Source organism: Oreochromis aureus, linkage group 3 (genome assembly GCF_013358895.1).
Source record: "Oreochromis aureus strain Israel breed Guangdong linkage group 3, ZZ_aureus, whole genome shotgun sequence".
NCBI classification, from domain to species: domain Eukaryota; kingdom Metazoa; phylum Chordata; class Actinopteri; order Cichliformes; family Cichlidae; genus Oreochromis; species Oreochromis aureus.
In genome coordinates, this window is record NC_052944.1 from 126,877,726 (window position 1) to 126,896,084 (window position 18,359).

General features: G+C 42.4%; 1 long non-coding RNA gene across 1 annotated transcript; it reads right to left on the bottom strand.

The window, feature by feature from the left end:
- Positions 1-15,866: 15,866 nt before the first annotated feature.
- Positions 15,867-17,937, bottom strand: LOC120438054. Its single transcript, XR_005611627.1, has 3 exons — positions 16,745-17,937; positions 16,324-16,641; positions 15,867-16,057 (listed from the first exon to the last, which is right to left on the bottom strand). It is a non-coding gene; the product is annotated as an uncharacterized LOC120438054 (long non-coding RNA).
- Positions 17,938-18,359: the final 422 nt, after the last annotated feature.

Sequence of the window (18,359 nt, forward strand, 5' to 3'; positions counted from 1 at the left end):
TAATAATCGGCTATGTACCACAGGCCTTCAAGCTGGTTGTAGTTAAACCTTTACTTAAAAAGCCGTACCTAGACCCAACTGTCTTAGGTAATTATAGGCCAATCTCCAACCTTCCTTTCATATCAAAAATCCTTGAAAGAGTAGTTGTCAAACAGCTAACAGATCATCTGCAGAGGAATTGTTTATTTGAAGAGTTTCAGTCAGGTTTCAGAGCTCATCACAGCACAGAAACAGCTTTAGTGAAGGTTACAAATGATCTTCTTATGGCCTCTGACAGTGGACTCATGTCTGTGCTTGTCCTGCTAGACCTCATTGCAGCATTCGATACTGTTGACCATAATATCCTATTAGAGCGATTAGAACATGCCGTAGGTATTACAGGTACTGCGCTGCAGTGGGTGTATTACATCTAACACACTCCAATTTGTACATGTAAATGGAGAGTCCTCTTCACACACTAAGGTCAACTGGTGTTCCACAGGGTTCAGTGCTAGGACCAATTCTGTTTACATTATACATGCTTCCCCTAGGCAGTATCATTAGAAGACAGAGTATACATTTTCACTGCTATGCAGATGACACCCAACTCTATCTATCCATGAAGCCAGATAACACACACCAATTAGTTAAACTGCAGGAATGTTTTAAAGACATAAAGACCTGGATGGCCGCTAACTTTCTGCTTCTTAATTCAGATAAAACTGAGGTTATTGTACTCGGCCCTGAAAATCTTAGAAATATGCTATCTAGCCAGATTCTTACTCTGGATGGCATTACCTTGGCCTCCGGTAACACTGTGAGGAACCTTGGAGTCATTTTTGACCAAGACATGTCCTTCAATGCACATATTAAACAAATATGTAAGACTGCTTTCTTCCATTTGTGCAACATCTCTAAAATTAGAAATATCCTGTCTCTTAGTGACGCTGAAAAACTAGTTCATGCATTTATTACTTCCAGGCTGGACTACTGTAATTCATTATTATCAGGATGTCCTAAAAACTCAATAAAAAGCCTTCAGTTAATCCAAAATGCTGCAGCAAGAGTACTGACAAGGGACTAGAAAGAGAGAGCAGATTTCTCCTGTTTTGGCTTCCCTTCATTGGCTTCCTGTTAAATCCAGAATTGAATTCAAAATCCTACTCCTCACATACAAGGTCTTAAATAATCAGGCTCCATCTTATCTTAATGACCTTGTAGTACCATATCACCCTATTAGAGCACTTCGCTCTCGCACTGCAGGCCAACTTGTTGTTCCTAGAGTATTTAAAAGTACAATGAGTTTTCAGGCCCCTCTTCTGTGGAACCAGCTTCCAGTTTGGATTCGGGAGACAGACACTATCTCTACTTTCAAGATTAGGCTTAAAACTTTCCTTTTTGCTAAAGCATATAGTTAGGGCTGGACCAGGTGACCCTGTATCCTCCCTTAGTTATGCTGCAATAGGTGTAGGCTGCCGGGGGATTCCCATGATGCATTGAGTTTTTCCTTTCCAGTCACTTTTGTCACTCACTGTGTGTTAATAGACCTGTCTGCATTGAATCATATCTGTTATTAATCTCTTTCTCTCTTCCACAGCATGCCTTTATCCTGTTTTCCTTCTCTCACCCCAACCGGTCGCAGCAGATGGCCCCGCCCCTCTCTGAGCCTGGTTCTGCCGGAGGTTTCTTCCTGTTAAAAGGAAGTTTTTCCTTCCCATTGTCACCGAGCTGCTTGCTCATAGGGGGGTCATATGATTGTTGGGTTTTTCTCTGTATCTATTATTGTGCGATCTACTGTACAATATAAAGCGCCTTGAGGCGACTTTTGTTGTGATTTGGCGCTATATAAATAAAATTGAATTGAATTGAATTGAGTTTGAAATATTACTCTTTCTGGGTCACAAAATAAACTTTTAAGATATTTTTGTTAAGATATTCATTGTGTGTACTCATGTTGTACAGTGTGTTTAGCTGCATTATGGTTACTGTTGTTTAACAGAAAGAGTATTTTAGTTGTCACCACAAGGAGGCACTGTTTCATTGTAAGGGCAAGTATGCTGTGTCATCACGCCCCTAAGAAGAAAAACTATACCGCAACAAAAATGGCACCCATGAGGAAAGTTTTGCCGCGTGTTGATGTGGAATAAAGTTCCCAAAATATTAAGGTCATTTTTGCCTCTGTCGTCATTTTCCTTCGAGTTGATTGCTGTCGATGCTGCAATACTCAACAATTTTCATACGAGAATGATGCTGTGTGAACTTTGAATATCTGCTCGATTTATCAAGACATCACATATTTCCATAAGTGCTCTAATGTTTTCAGAACAGAATGTACCAAACTTAGATAATAAGTAGAATCAGTAGGCTTAGAATTGCTAGATAAAATTAATAATCAAGGCTAAGCAGGGAGGTGTCTTTTTTTATTCCAGGAAAGGAACAGATACGAAGCGAGGAAAGATGTCAATGGAGAGAGGAGAAGATTTACAGGGAGACGACAGGACCGCCATGTTGCTTCCATGAAGAAGATACATGTGTTTTTGTTGTACTATAAAACTGTATGACCCGCTCTGAGGGTCGTGCTTTGTGTGAACCCAGACGGCTGATTTCACACTGAGATCCGGCGCTGTAAACCACAGTCGTTCTCCTGTACTTTCTTAAGGAAAAAGATTAACATGTCAGCAGCAAAAACTGACTAATGGCTGGAAACAGTCACAGTTATCTGTGAGCAGCATCAACTTTTAGACAACAGGAAACATCTGCAAGAAATTTTTACTGCGGTCCAAAAAATAAAACTGTCCACCTACAGAGCTGCTACCTCCATCTGCCCCAACTGCTCTACATCCTGAACTACAAACTCCACCCTGTCCTAAGAAGTGAAAAAGTCTTCACTTTTATTTTTCAACAGATCATCACTGAAAACTGAGTCTTTTTTCCTTCAAATTATAAACCTCCAGGAGGATAAACGTGTCTGTAAACAACAGCGGAAACTTCTAGAAACTGAAGACAAAACACTCAACTCTGAGCATTCCTCGCTGCACTGCATTAGGATAACCACATGCGGTTATCCTAATTGGACGTTTATAAAGTCAGCAAAGATGCACAGAAAAGAAGATCAGACACCAGCGAGGGAGGATAAGAAAGACAGACGCAACAACATTGTCATCCCCTATGTAGCCGGTGTATCAGAGAAACTCCGGAGAGTTTTCTCCAAGCACGACATCCCAGTGTACTTCAGACCCAGCAACACGCTCAGACAAAAACTGGTTCACGCGAAAGACAAAACTCCAAAACACAAACTTAACAATGTGGTGTATGCTCTACAGTGCAGCGAGGAATGCCCAGACCTCTACATCGGAGAGACCAAACAGCCACTTCACAAGCGCATGGCACAACATAGAAGAGCCACCTCCACGGGACAAGACTCAGCAGTTCATCTGCATCTAAAGGACAAAGGTCACTCTTTCGAGGATGCCAACGTTCACATTTTGGACAGAGAGGACAGATGGTTTGAAAGACGAGTGAAAGAAGCAATTTACGTCCACTGTGAGCGACCATCTTTGAACAGAGGCGGTGGTTTACGACACCAACTGTCTGCCATCTATAATCCAGTTTTGAGATCCCTTCCCAGACGCCTTAACGCCGACTCACATCCTGGGCCATCTGACCTCAGGAAATCACATGATAGGGTGGGTCCAGGTTTCACAATGAGCTCACCCGAAACCCTGGCTGATTGTGACCCACACCCGCTTTCACACCTTGGCTCATGTGATTAGGTAGAGGATCATCAGGGGGTCCTTTGTCCCTCTTTGGGGGGAAACTCCCACTGGGTTTAAATCTGGGACTCCCCACCAATTGACCCTTAGAACTGAAGAAGCTTCTCGGATGAGAGGTGAAACGTCTTCAAGCAACTCAAAGAAGTCCAGACGCTTTTCTTTCCAAGCTCCTTAGTCTACGATGACCTGGATGACTGAGAACCTTCACAGACCTTCACAGACATAGCATTAGCATGCTTTTTCTTAGGATTCAGGTGATTAGTTGATATCTGTCCACTGATATTCACTAATTACTCTAAGCTTAATTACCCATCTTGGATATCTAAAAGGATATCAGTGACTTATTCCACATCACTACCAATGTTCCCACTGGCTGCTCCCGTATGGGATTAGAACGATGCCACCTTATCCCATAGTCCAGCCAATGATGCGATTCACATTCGTATATACGCAGCCAATCAACGTGGTTGACAGGCTATGACAGCGTCCTTATGTGCCGACACCGTTCTTTTAGTTAGCAAAGCGGCGTGGCTGATGTGGAGTGAAGCCACATTAATGACAACGTGTACAACCATTGGAGATTTGAGCAGGACAGACGGAACAATTGACGGAAAAAGTGTGGACTTTATACCAGTTTTTAAATTGTGTTGATAGGCCACGTAAAACCAGAGTTATGATAAAAATATCTGCAATGTTTGGTTTTCTTCCTGAATACTATCGTTGTTTATATTTACTGCGGGAAGAAACGGTAAAAACGGCGTTTTATAAGGAAAACGCTTGAAAGCGCTCTTTGCCTGTGAGCAAAAACAAAACCAAAACACCCCACCCTTTCCCATTGGTCGAAAAATGTACCATGTCGACCAATCAAAAAATGATATGGCAACGTGGCATCTAGTTGTTAAGAAACGGGGGGAAGTTTTAGGAGTGACGGCGGTGTTTTGAGATGTGAGAGAGTTGAGACGTTTAGCGCAAATCTTGTGTAGTTAGTGTGTAGTTCGTGTGTAGTTCGTGTGTAGTTAGTGTGTAGTGTAGTCAATAGTTTTGTTGGTGTGTCCGAACAATGAGGCGACTGCTGAATGTTACAGGTGTTACAGCAGTGATACATCTCCTGTTGTCAGGCCTGCAGGTATCAGGCTGTTGTTCTCCTTTAACTCATAGTGGACAGAAATTATTTTTTGGAGTGGCACAAATAATTTGTGTGGCATCAGATTTGATGCAGAACACCTGATTGTTCTGTAAATAGTTTGAAATGTTTATTTAAAAACGCCTTGGCTGCATTAAAAAAAATAAATAGCTGCAAAAAACTTTGTTTGCCAAACTGAGTTACTTTTTTGAAGAAGTAACTATATAATTGCCCAACATTGGTCATTATATACTGTATTTTGCAGACAGAGAGTTACAGGACTCTCTCCCAGACCACAGACTCGTACTCATAATACAAGTCAGAGCTTTATGGAAAAAAAAAAAAAAGAAAGCAAGAAAGTTGTGTTTTCAAAATTGGAGTTCAAGTTATTTTTACTTCCAATAGTGTTAACATACTACACAGGTCATGAACAAGATTTTTTTAAATTTTCATTGTAAGTGGGCTAAAGCAGTTAATTAAAAGTAGTCTAACATAAATGTAAATGCTGTAATTTGAATATTTTAATAAACCATGTAACTTGGATGGATTCGATGCTGGCGTGACCACAGTGCACACGTCTGATGTCGCTCACAGTGGTCCAAGGGACCGCTCAGGGAGTTTGTGTGTTTGCTCAGACACATGAAAAATTAGAGGGAACATTGATCACTACATCCTAAAAATTAATATATATGTCTGATAATAAAAGGGACATCAACATAAAGTGAAATAAAAACATTAAAAATCATATTTAGAAATTCTATCTCAGTACCTATGCTATGTATTCATAAACACAATACCACTGAAGTTAATTTAATTTAGAAACCGGATCTCAAATCTACTATTTTCCTTGATCTTAATTTCTGTCTTTTTAATTACCCACAGAAACCCTGGTTTATTTCTTAATAACAAATCTACTGCTTTATGCTGATGAATTGATTTAAACTCACCGAGCCTTTCTGCAGTTCCTCACAGCTGAAATCAGTCTACGCCGTCCCCGGTTTGATGTGTTGTACTTGTGCAGGTCCAACTCATCCAGAACCTCCTCTGACATCTGTAGCATGAAGGCCAGAGCTGAGCACTGGATCTCAGAGAGTTCCTCTGATCTGTTCTCTGACTTCAGAAACTCTTGGATCTCCTGAAATAATGAGAGGTCGTTCATCTCCATCAGACAGTGGAAGATGTTGATGCTTCTGTCAGGAGAGATTTTATCACTGTTCATCTCCTTCAGGTTGTTGATGACTCTCTGGATGGTTTCTGGACTGATCTCTGTCTGACCCAGCAGACCTCCTAAGAGTCTTTGGTTGGACTCCAGACAGAGGCCATGAAGGAAGCGAACAAACATGTCCAGATGACCAGTTTTACTCTCGAGGGATTTCCCTGCAACTCTGCTGAGAAAGACATCTAGAGATGGGAAACGCTGATCATTAAATTGATGAAGACTGTCCTGAGATGAAGCATGTCCAAAAAACCTAACAATTTTCCCTTTAAATGACTTTAGGGTTAGGTGACTGTGTTTTTTTTCTTTTAAGGATTGCCCCAGAAGGTCTTTCACCACTTCTGTCTTTCTGTTGTTTTGACAGTAGAACATGTAGACTGCAGCCAGAAACTCCTGAATGCTCAGATGAACAAAGCAGTAGACTGGTTTCTGGAAGATCACACACTCTCTTTTGAAGATCTCTGTACAAACTCCTGAGTACACCGAGGCCTCTGTCACATCCAGACCACACTGCTCCAGGTCTTCATGGTAGAACATGATGTTTCCTTTCTCCAGATGTTCAAACGCCAGCCTCCCCAGCTTCAGAAGAACTTCCCTGTCAGCCTCCGTAAGCTCCTGTGGACTTGTCTCATGTCCCTCATGGTACTTGTTCTTCTTCCTCTTTGTCTGAACCAGCAGGAAGTGTGAGTACATGTCAGTCAGGGTCTTGGGCAGCTCTCCTCTCTGCTCTGTAGTCAACATGTGCTCCAGAACTGTAGCAGTGATCCAGCAGAAGACTGGGATACTACACATGATGTGGAGGCTCCTGGATGTCTTCATGTGGGAGATGATTCTGCTGGACAGCTCTTCATCACTGAATCTCCTCCTGAAGTACTCCTCCTTCTGGGCATCAGTGAAGCCTCGTACTTCTGTTAGCCTGTCGACACATGTAGGAGGGATCTGATTGGCTGCTGCAGGTCGGGAAGTTATCCAGACGAGAGCCGAGGGAAGCAGATTCCCCTGGACGAGGTTTGTCAGCAGCTGGCTGACTGATGACTTCTGTGTGACATCAGACAGCAGCTTCCTGTTGGTGAAATCCAATGAAAGTCTGCTTTCATCCAGGCCATCAAAGATGAACAAAAGGTGAGAGACAGCCAGCTTCTCTGCTGTGACCTTCTGTAATGTTGGATGGAAAACATGGAGCAGCTCCAGAAGACTGTACTGCTCATCTCTGATCAGGTTCAGCTCCTGAATGAAAGCAGAACCACCACACTGACATGTTGGTTCTCCAAGCCCTCTGCCCAGTCCAGAGTGAACTTCTGCACTGAGAAGGTTTTTCCAACACCAGCGACGCCGTTGGTCAGAACCACTCTGATGGCTCTCTGTTGGTCAGGTAAGGCTTTAAAGATGTCCTGGCACCTGATTGGAGTGTCATGGAGGGCGTCCATCTTGGAAGCTGTCTCCAGCTGCCTCACCTCATGTTGGGTATGAACCTCTTCACTCTGTCCCTCTGTGATGTAGAGCTCAGTGTAGATCCTGTTGAGGACGGTTCTACTTCCTGTTTCATCACTTCCTTCAGTCACACGTTCACATCTCCTCCTCAGACTGTTCTTATGTTCATTTAAAACCTCCTGCAGACCAACATCTGCTAAAAGAAAGAAAAACAATGAGACTAAAGAGAAATAAAACTCTTCAATGTCTGAACAACACAACAAGAAGTCGAGTTTTCAGAAATGAGTCCATCAGCAGAGAGATGTTCAGTCTTACTTTGTACACAGCTGCTCTGACTGGTTGTCTGTAGTCCAGCTCTGGTTCTGGATCGTTCTCCACACTGGGGACAGGAGTCTCCTGATGAAGCAGACTGGTCACAATATGAGGAGATGCACTGTCTGCAGAACAAGTGTCCACAGCTGGCAGAGACTGGATCCTTCAGGACGTCCTGACACAAAGCACAGCAGGACAGCTGCTCCTCGTCACAAACACCACTCCTCTTCCTCTCTCTGTGAACATAATTCTTTATTACTAAAATTATTTACTGACAAGTCTTAAAAATATCCAAATTTAAAAGTTGGTGCAGAAGTTCTGATCACCCTTCTGTACAGTCTTGTCTCTTGGTGACTAACCTCTATGTCCACACTGGTTCCAGTAGCACCTCTTTATATGTTTATTCATTTATTATTTATGTGTGTGATTCTTCTATTCTCATTATCTTTATCCCATCTGTATTTTCAGACTTCCTCTCCCTGACTATATAAACATGGACCCTCCCCCAACTTCTGCTCTTTTAATCATACAAACAAAAGTAATAAATGGCTTTTATATGAAACACTCTGGAGGGTGTGTTCCAACTACAGGGGAATCACACTCCTTAGCATCCCTGGGAAAGTCTATGCCAGGGTGCTGGAGAGGAGAGTCTGTTCGTTAGAGGTCTGGGCATTCCTCGCTACACTGTACAGCATACACCACATTGTTAAGTTTGTGTTTTGGAGTTTTGTCTTTCGGGTGAACCATTTTTTGTCTGAGCATGTTCCTGGGTCTGAAATGCACCGGGATGTCATGCTTGGGGAAAACTCTCCTGAGTTTTTCTGATACACCGGCTACATAGGGAATGACAATGTTGTTGCGTCTGTCTTTCTTATCCTCCCTCGCTGGTGTCTGACCTCTACATTGGAGAGACCAAACAGCCACGTCACAAGCGTATGGCACAACATAGAAGAGCCACCTCCACAGGACAAGACTCAGCAGTCCATCTGCATCTTAAGGATAAAGGACACTCTTTCGAGGATGCCAATGTTCACATTTTGGACAGAGAGGACAGATGGTTTGAAAGAGGAGTGAAAGAAGCCATGTATGTCAAATGTGAGCGACCATCTTTGAACAGAGGTGGTGGTTTACGACACCAACTGTCTGCCATCTATAATCCAGTTTTGAGATCCCTCCCCAGACGCCCCAGACGACAGAGCAGACTTGATTCTACAGAGAGCACAAAATCAGCTTTTAAGTTAAAGGATAAGACAGGTCCATTTCACTATAGATGCCCTCCAGATCAAGATCAGCCAGACTCTGCAGGAACTGGAAACCCTTCTACCCTCTCCAATCTTAGAAGAGGTTTACAAGTTTGTGGACAAGGCTCAGCGGGCCCAACACTCTAAAGGAAAAGAAAGACAATGCAGGAAATTTCACACCTTTCTTTCAAAAACCCACACTCCTCATTCTGAACCTACACAACTCAGAGAAGAAAACACACCTGAGGACAGTCAGGAGAAATGGGTAAAGAACTTTTCAGACCGGAATCTCACTGAACCTGAAAAGAAAATATTAGCCAAAGGAGTCAATTTTGCCATTTCTCCGCAACAGTTGCCCATAGTGGACCTCATCACAGCCACAGAAACCGCCATACGGATTAATAAATTATCATAGACAGAAGCAGAGCAAATCAGGATGAAAGTCTCAGCCACCCTCTCCAGTGCCAAAGTCCCTCCGTCCAACCTCACCATACAAGAAAAGAAGGCCGTCGCTTCCCTGAGCAAAGACCACAACATCACTGTTTTACCAGCTGACAAGGGAAGATGCACCGTGGTCCTTAACACTACAGATTACCACTCAAAGATCACTACTCTCCTCAGTGACAACAATACCTACGAAGCCTTAAAGCGAGACCCCACAAGCAGCTACAAAAAGAAAGTTATAGCTTGCCTTCAGGACCTTGAAAAGGACAAAATCATTGACCGCCTTACATATCACCGCCTTTATCCAGGGGATGCCATACCCTGCATTGACGGACTTCCTAAAATCCACAAGGAAGATGTCCCACTCAGACCCATAGTCAGTAGCATAAACTCAGCCACTTATAACATTGCAAAACACCTTGCTACCATCCTTGCACCTGTCGTGGGGAACACCCCACACCACATCAAGAACTCCACCGACAAGGTCCAGAAACATACCCTGGATCCAGATGAAACCATGGTGTCCCTTTGATGTAGTCTCTCTCTTCACTTGCATACCCACCACGGAGGCCGTGGAGACTGTCAGAAAACGACTACAAGAAGACAGCTCCTTGGAAGACAGGACCAACTTCACACCCGATCAGATCTGCACACTGTTAGACCTCTGCCTTACCACAACATACTTCAAATACAACGAAGGCTTCTACAGACAAAAACATGGCTGTGCCATGGGCTCCCCCGTGTCACCTATTGTAGCCAACCTTTACATGGAGGAAGTGGAAAGGAAGGCTCTTGGCTCTTTCAAAGGAAGAGTACCCAGCCACTGGCACAGATATGTAGACGACACCTGGGTCAAAATCAAGACACAAGAAGTGGAATCCTTCACTGCGCACATTAACGCTGTGGATAAAAACATCAAGTTCACCTTTCCTGGACTGCGCTGTGCACATTGAAGAGAATGGCAACCTCAACAATCGAAGTTTACCGGAAGCCCACACACACAGACCAGTACCTCCTCTTTGACTCCCATCACCCTCTGGAACACAAACTTGGAGCAATTAGGACCCTACACCACTGGGCAGAACATGTTCCCTCTAAGCCTGAAGGAAAAAAGAAGGAATACACACATGTAAAGGAAGCACTCAAAACATGTGGTTATCCTAATTGGGCGTTCATAAAGTCAGCAAAGAGGCACAGAAAAGAAGATCAGACACCAGCGAGGGAGGATAAGAAAGACAGACGCAACAACATTGTCATCCCCTATGTAGCCGGTGTATCAGAAAAATTAGAGGATCATCAGGGAGTCCTTTGTCCCTCTTTGGGGGGATACTCCCACTAGGTTTAAATCTGGGACTCCCCACCATTTGACCTTAGAACTGAAGAAGCTTCTCGGATGAGAGGTGAAACGTCTTCAAGCAACTTAAAGAAGTCCAGACGCTTTTCTTTGCAAGCTCCTTTGACTACGATGACCTGGATGATTGAGAACCTTCACAGACGCTATTATATAGAGTTATATAACTGTGTGTCACGTTTCCATTGCATTGTTTTTTTTCTCTGACGTCCTTTGGAAGAACGACTTGTTTGCTTTGTGTCACCGTTTTGCTTTCTCTTGAGATTCAGTATATTTCCAAAAGTATTCCCTTACATCCAAATCACTGAATAGAGATGTTCCATCAATTCTATGGCCACAAATTTTGGGGGTGGTAGTAGTTCAGGAGGTACTGATCGGAAGGTTGGTGGTTCAATCCCTGGCTCCTCCAGTCTGCATGTCAAGTATCCTTGGGCAAGATACTAACCCCAAGTTGCTCTCCAATGCATTCATCGGAGTATGAATGTGTATGAATGCAGCTAGGAAGCACTAAGTTTAGAGAAATTATTTGTGGTAATGGGTGTGATTGGGTGAATGCAACATGTTGTATAGAGCGCTTTGAGTACTCATGGAGCGCCATATAAGAATAAGTCCATTAAGATTTACCATTCACAGCTGTACAAAATCAGCACCTAGACATGCATACTGCTTCTACAAAAGAAATGGCTCACTCTCAGGAGCTTAGTGAACTCCAGCTTGGTACAGTGATAGTTTGGGGGATTACAAGATAGAATAATCTATTAGGAATGACAGCAGTTCAGCAATGAAGTGGAAATTACAGAGGGTCAGTGGATGCTGAAGTACACAAAGGACACCTACTCCTGTAGAGTCAGTCATTACAGACTTCAACATTAATGGGACCTTCAGTTTGGCTGGAGAACAGACCTTCATGGAATGTCTTTCTAAGGCAACCAGGTGCATCCAAGCCTCACATCACCAAGCTCATTGCAAAGTATTGGATGCAGTGTTATAAATTATGCTGCCACTGTACTCTCGAGCAGTGGAGACATGTTAGGCGCAGGGATAGCTCAGTAGGTAGCGTGGTCGCCCCATGATTAGAAGGTCGGGGGTTCAAATCCACTGAATGGCTACCCTGAGGTACCGTTGAGCGAGGTGCCGTTCCTACACACTACTCCCCAGGCGCCTGATTGGTGGCTGCCCACTGCTTCACTGAGTAAATGGGTTAAATGCAGAGAGAGTAATTTCCCCATGAGTATCAATAAAGTATACATTATTGTTATTATTATATTCTCTGGAGTGACCAATCACACTTCTCCATCTAGCAATCTTATAGATGAGTCTGAGTTTGGTGGTTGCCAGGACAACAGGATGTGTCTGACTGCACTCTTCCAAGTTTAATGTTTGCTGGAGAGGTTTGTGGTGTGTAGGGATGGGTACCGGTATCTGGTGCCATGATGGCACCGGTTCTGACATAAACGGTAGTAACCAGACCGAAAAGCAGCGCACATTTCAGTGCTTTATTTCGGTGCTTTTTTTTTTTTTTTTTCATGAGATGTCATACACTTTGGATTCTAGCCAATCATTTTACCTTTACAAGAATAGTAGGCAGGCCCAGGTATGTACATTCTTTTAGAGCAGAGCTACAGATTAAAAATGCCCAAGGCGAAGCGGTCAAAAGTCTGGCTGTACTTCACAGCAAAAGATGCAAACTCAGCAGCCTGCAACAAGTGCTTTAGCCCCCGCCCCGGTACCGGGAGCAAAAAGGAGGAGATCACGTTTAATCGGTTATAACACGGGGTGAGAAATATAAGTCCAGACATGTGTGGTATCCACAGAAACCTCTGAATCTCTGCTAAAATGTCATATAAACCTTTTCTACAACCAGCAAACTCAATGAAAACAAGCCATGATTAAACGAACAGTTATTTAAAAGCGCCCAAGTCAGCTAAACAAACAAGGCAAACCAGAAATTCTCCAGACTTCATGTAACCGGCTAAAAATAGGCTGTTATCTTCCACAGCTATCACCAATTCCAAACACCAAGTTTCACCACACTCTGACCAAAATTCACTGAATGAGCCGCAAAAGAAGACCACAAAAACACACAGCGGCGCAAATGCGCTAAGACAGAAATTGGCTTACCGTCCAGATTTCCTCCGTTATTTTCGCCGGTAGCCGGTAGCCACATGATTATCAGCAATTACCACGCCTACCTAGCCGCATCAGAGCCATTTTCCGTCAACAACCTCCATTTTAGACCCACCTATAGACACGTGACTGGACAGATGTCACATGCAGTAAATTTGGGCCCACGTGGGTTTTGGCCTTGGAACGTCTGATTGGTTGAAGTAACGTGAACGTGGCATTGTTACTGTGACTCTATTGGCTCAAACAATTAAAAAGAGGTGTCAATCATGCAAATTGACCAAAAGAAACCAAAGTTACAGCCCCTCAGAGTTTAAAGGGCCATAGGCCAATTAAGCGCTCCATGCGCAGAAAAGGCCCATTACCATGTAAATGTATGGTTAATTCTTCAAAAATGTATTTAAAAAAAAGCATTTTTAGGCATGTTAATAAAATTAATTAATTTCTGCTCTTAAATACCTAAAAAATTCAACTAGCATGGTGTCCAATTGTGTGCAAAAATTGGACATTTTTCTACCACGTCTGAATATTCATGTATTTACAGCGCTGTAATTTTTCACTGTTTCAGTTTAAAAACATAAATCTTTGCACAGATGATGTTTATATGTTGGCACGGTTCTTATTATTTTGCAGAAAAAAAGAGACCGCTAAAAATAAAAACATAAGAGGTTTTTGGACAAAGTTTGTGTTCTCCATTCTTTAAGCACCGGCACCGTTTCAAAAGTACCGATTTGGCACCGGTATCGGATAAAACCTAAACGATACCCATCCCTAGTGGTGTGGGGTTCTTTTTGTGGAGTTGGGCTTGGCCCCTTAACTCCAGTCAAAGGAACTCTTCATACTTTGGTGTGGAAGAACTTGACTGGCCTGCACAGAGTCCTGGGGTCCGTTCTTCGTACCTCGCTAAGTAAGTTAGCTGGATTTGATTGTTGACGATTTTGCGTGATCTTGGATCATTTGGTTCTCCGAAGCTCATCCGGGACTTGCTGTCATAGCAACAGATCCGTGAGCGTAAACCTGCTCGGGAGCAGGCTTACTTTATGTAAACAAGATTAGATCGCGGCCACTCAGGTATGTCCGCTGCATTTATACGAAAGCAATAGCGATATTTCTCCACTGTTTTACCATAAATAAATATTATCAATGTAACTAAAGATAATGCAGCATTTGATTCTTTTATTGATTTCATACAGATACATACAGGTCATTTCGAAAAAAAAGGAAATGTACTATTAATCATTCTATGTCATGTAGTAGATTATGTCAGATGTAATTCATATTTTAGGGTAGTAATAGTAAATTACTACGTGCAATCAAGATGAGAGACCACGGCTATAAAAGCGAAGGTGGATTTGGGAAGTCTGTCACAGCCATGTCCTGTCCGTTTGTACGCGAGCAAGGAAGGTGCAAGATTGATAAGGAGAGTTTACAGAATTTAGCGGATATTGCGGGATAGACAGGATCCTTTAGCTCAGCGCGACGGTGTGCTCATAGAGAGATATCGATTCTCCCGTGAGGGTATTATTTACTTTCTTTTTTTCTCTCTCTCTCTCTCTCTCTATAGATATATAGATATATATATATATCTCCCAACTTACTGTGCATGCTTCAGTCACACCTTGCATGGGAACAGGTAGAAGTGATGGAGTGTTATGTAAAACTACACAAAAAAACCCCCACAATGTCAATAAATGTCACAGTACAAAAAGCATTTTAATTAAGGCAACAACCAAATATTTTACATTGTACAAATAGCACCAGTTATGAAGGTGCTGCTACTGCACCCCGGCTGCTGGTCTAAGGAAGAGCTGCCCCAGGGATGCCCTCAACAATGGGTCTGGTGGCATTCAACCCTAGGGCCAGCTCCTCTGCCGGGTGTGACGAGGGGTGCAGGACCACCACCTGTCTTTATTTGCTCTGCCCTTTTCTTGGTTGCTGTTATAAACAAACAAACAGATTATTTCAGGGTCTCTTTTCAGGAGACTAAAAGCAATATAAGTGATAAATATTACCATTCTGTAGAATATTCTTATATTTCACTTTTACTTGTTCCCATGTTCTAGTGGGTCCTGTTGTGGCTCTAATGTGAAAGAGGATATAATGTAATATAATATAATATGATATAATATAATATAATATGATATAATGTAATATAATATAATATAATAAATTACTTACGAGTTTAATTTGTCAGCAACTTTCTGCCAGCCCTCTCTCCTTGCTTTTGCAGCCTTTGCAGTGTTCCCTTGCATTTTAATTAAACTCTGAAACTCCTGATATCCCTCAATCAAGAGTTCTTGCTCTGCTGCCGTAAAATACTGAGCGCGCTCCTTCGACATCTTCGCCGACCAATCACAGAGTTGCCGATCAATGTTTCTACTATCGATGCGTAGCCCCTTTTAAGCCACCCAGTGATCTCAGATTACTTCATCCAGCTATACTAATCGTCAACAACAGGTGTGTTCGGAGAACCGGATTAGCGAGCTCAAAGTTAGCGCAATGATTTGATCTTGGATGTGTCATTTGATCTTGGATGTAGTAAGCGAGGTACGAAGAACGGACCCCAGACCTCAACCTGACAGAAAATCTTTGGAATGAATTAGAGCAAAGGTAACACTACATCCACACCACTGTTGTTCAGTGTTCTCATTAACAGCAGCCAGTATGATCCAGGCTTTAGCTGCTGGGTCTCTTTGTGACCTCTCAGACTGTTTAACAGATCAGACGCAAAGAGAATCAGAGCAGCTCTTTAAAGACAAACATGAACCCACTCAGGTCACACTTTCCCCACAGATATGAGCATCACTGTCCTCAAACAGCAAATGACCAAGTCTAACATTTTGATCTTTTCTCTTTCATTGTTTTCTTTTTAATGAATCTTTGTAACAATCTGAGGATGTTTCAGGTCATATTTATCCAGGAAAAGACAAACATGTAAAGGAGTCATCACAGCTCTCTGACCTCGTTGGTCCAGGTTTATTAGTGAAACATGGAGGGTAACCTTTGGACCAGTCACTCCTCACAGACGGACAGCTGGACCCTGCAGACTGTGATCTCTGACCTCTGCAGACACAAACATGATGAAAGTCATCGAAGCAGCTCTGATCACACAGACTGCAGATAATGCAGCTGTTTCCTGTCAGTAACAGTCCTCTTAGATTAGATTATAGCTTTTTAAAGGAAAACTGGACAAAACTGATTTTTGTTACAAATTCATTTTCATTTCCTCTCAGCTCACAAACACAGTCAGAAAATCAACCAGAATAAACACTAATTATAATGTCAGTGCAGAATTATTTCTGTTAACTCAGTGAGTTCAGCTCTCTGACCTCGTTGGTTCAGGTTCAGCACTGAAGAGTGGATTTAGGCCTTTGGAGCGGTCATGCATCACAGACGGACAGCTGGATCCTGCAGACTCTGCTCTGTCCTCCTCTTCCTCCATCATCTTCTTGGACTTCAGTCAGTCTGAGAGGTAAACCGCAAATACTGTACAACAGATTGATGGCACAGCAGTGCAGAGGCTTCAGAACCTGCCTTTGAAGCGTATCACTCCCTCCAGGTAATACACGACACCACGGTTCTTCATTCACAGATGGATTTATTCTTTCGTCACACTTCTCCGAACCACCATAAAATTCACCGTCAAACTGTCATTACATAAATGTACAGAATGACTAAACATAAATATTACAAATAAAATTTAAACGAAAGTTAATAAATGTGCGATAAACAAAACACAGTTAAACATACCTCGCTAGCTGCATGTAGCCGTGAGGGAATGAGTCTGCTTCAGAAACAAAAACTTAACAAAAAACAATTCCCAACTTCTTCTTCTTCTTTACAGCTTCCTTTCACTTTGAAGAAGCTTATTTAATCTTTCTTGTGACTTAGTTAAATTACGGCTTAGCTTCTTTGCACATGCTTTCTTAACTTCCCTTTGTGTCACTTAACGGGGCCTGTGCGCAACACAGAATGTAACTTAGTTCATACCCCAAAAGGAACAACAATAAATAAAGGAAATAAATAACATACAATAACTAGATTATTTATTTTAAATATTTTAAACCAAAGGCTTTTTAACTGCCATAGATGTAAATTATGTCAATTTGTTTAATTTATTGTGTTTATGTTGTCAGTATTTCCACTGCTTCACAGCAAACAATAACTTTATTTATTATTATTAATTTTTTATATTAAATGTTATTTTTCAAATTGTAAACAAATAGTTTAAAACGGCCTCTTTTTTGCTGCCACAGTGTAGTTCAGTTTAACACAGTAACCTGAAGTGTCAATCAAAGTGACACACAAGTGAATCACATTAGAATCCTGTCCTGCTTTGGGCTCCAATCCAAAGCGGGTTTATTAGTGCATGCTTCTCTCCAAGCAAAGAGAGCGTGAAACTGTAACAGCGCGTCCAAAGCAGACACTCACATGTGTGCGATGGCTTCTTTGTACACGCAGCTGCTGAATTCCACATACAAAGAATTTGTTTTGACATAAATATCCTTTGATAAAATATTAACTCAATAAATGAGTTTACTGAGAATTTCAACCGGAGAGAAAAATTTCAGTGATTCAGAAATAAAGTGGTGACTCCATGACAGCCATTTGATCTGATCACATTATGTCAGAAACTCACTGAAATGAATAATTATGTGGACACATCTGGAACATGTAAACAAATCTAAACCTGCAAACATGACACCAGGTGACCACCAGGACCAAGCTGACTGCTTACACAGAGTTCATAACTGCTAGCTGCTCTGCTAGTTAAGCTACGATGGGTAAATGAGGTGATGTTGCTGGGAGTTACGTCACAGACTATCAGCATCTAGTTATTCAGCATTATATCTAATCCTTATTATCTGCTCCTGTCATTTAGCCAACAGTTTATTAGCTGTTTTTCCCTAAAACACACACAGTTTGTTGCTCTGGAACTAAGCTGCCCACAGCTGATGTAAGCCAGGAAAACATTACTCACTGACTTTAATGCGCTTTTCTACTCTCCCGGAGTACTCAAAGCGCTGTATACAACATGCCTCATTCACACAAGCACTTCTAAACTCAAGTGCAAACTAACATTCACACTCTGACGAACGCACTCCAATGAGGGCAACTTAGGGTTAGTATCTTGCCCAAGGATATTTGGCAGACTGGGAAGCCAACGATCGAACCACCAACCTTCCAATCAGTAGCTCATCTACTCTACCACCTGAGCCACAGCCACCCCCGATAAAAACACACAGTTTGTTGTGTGAAGAATTCAAACATGAGCTGAACAAACAGTAAAATTTAGTGATGGCCCGCTTGAAGCTGACGCTCCGGAGCGTGTGTCGAAAAAAACAACACACTGGTTCAGAAGCAC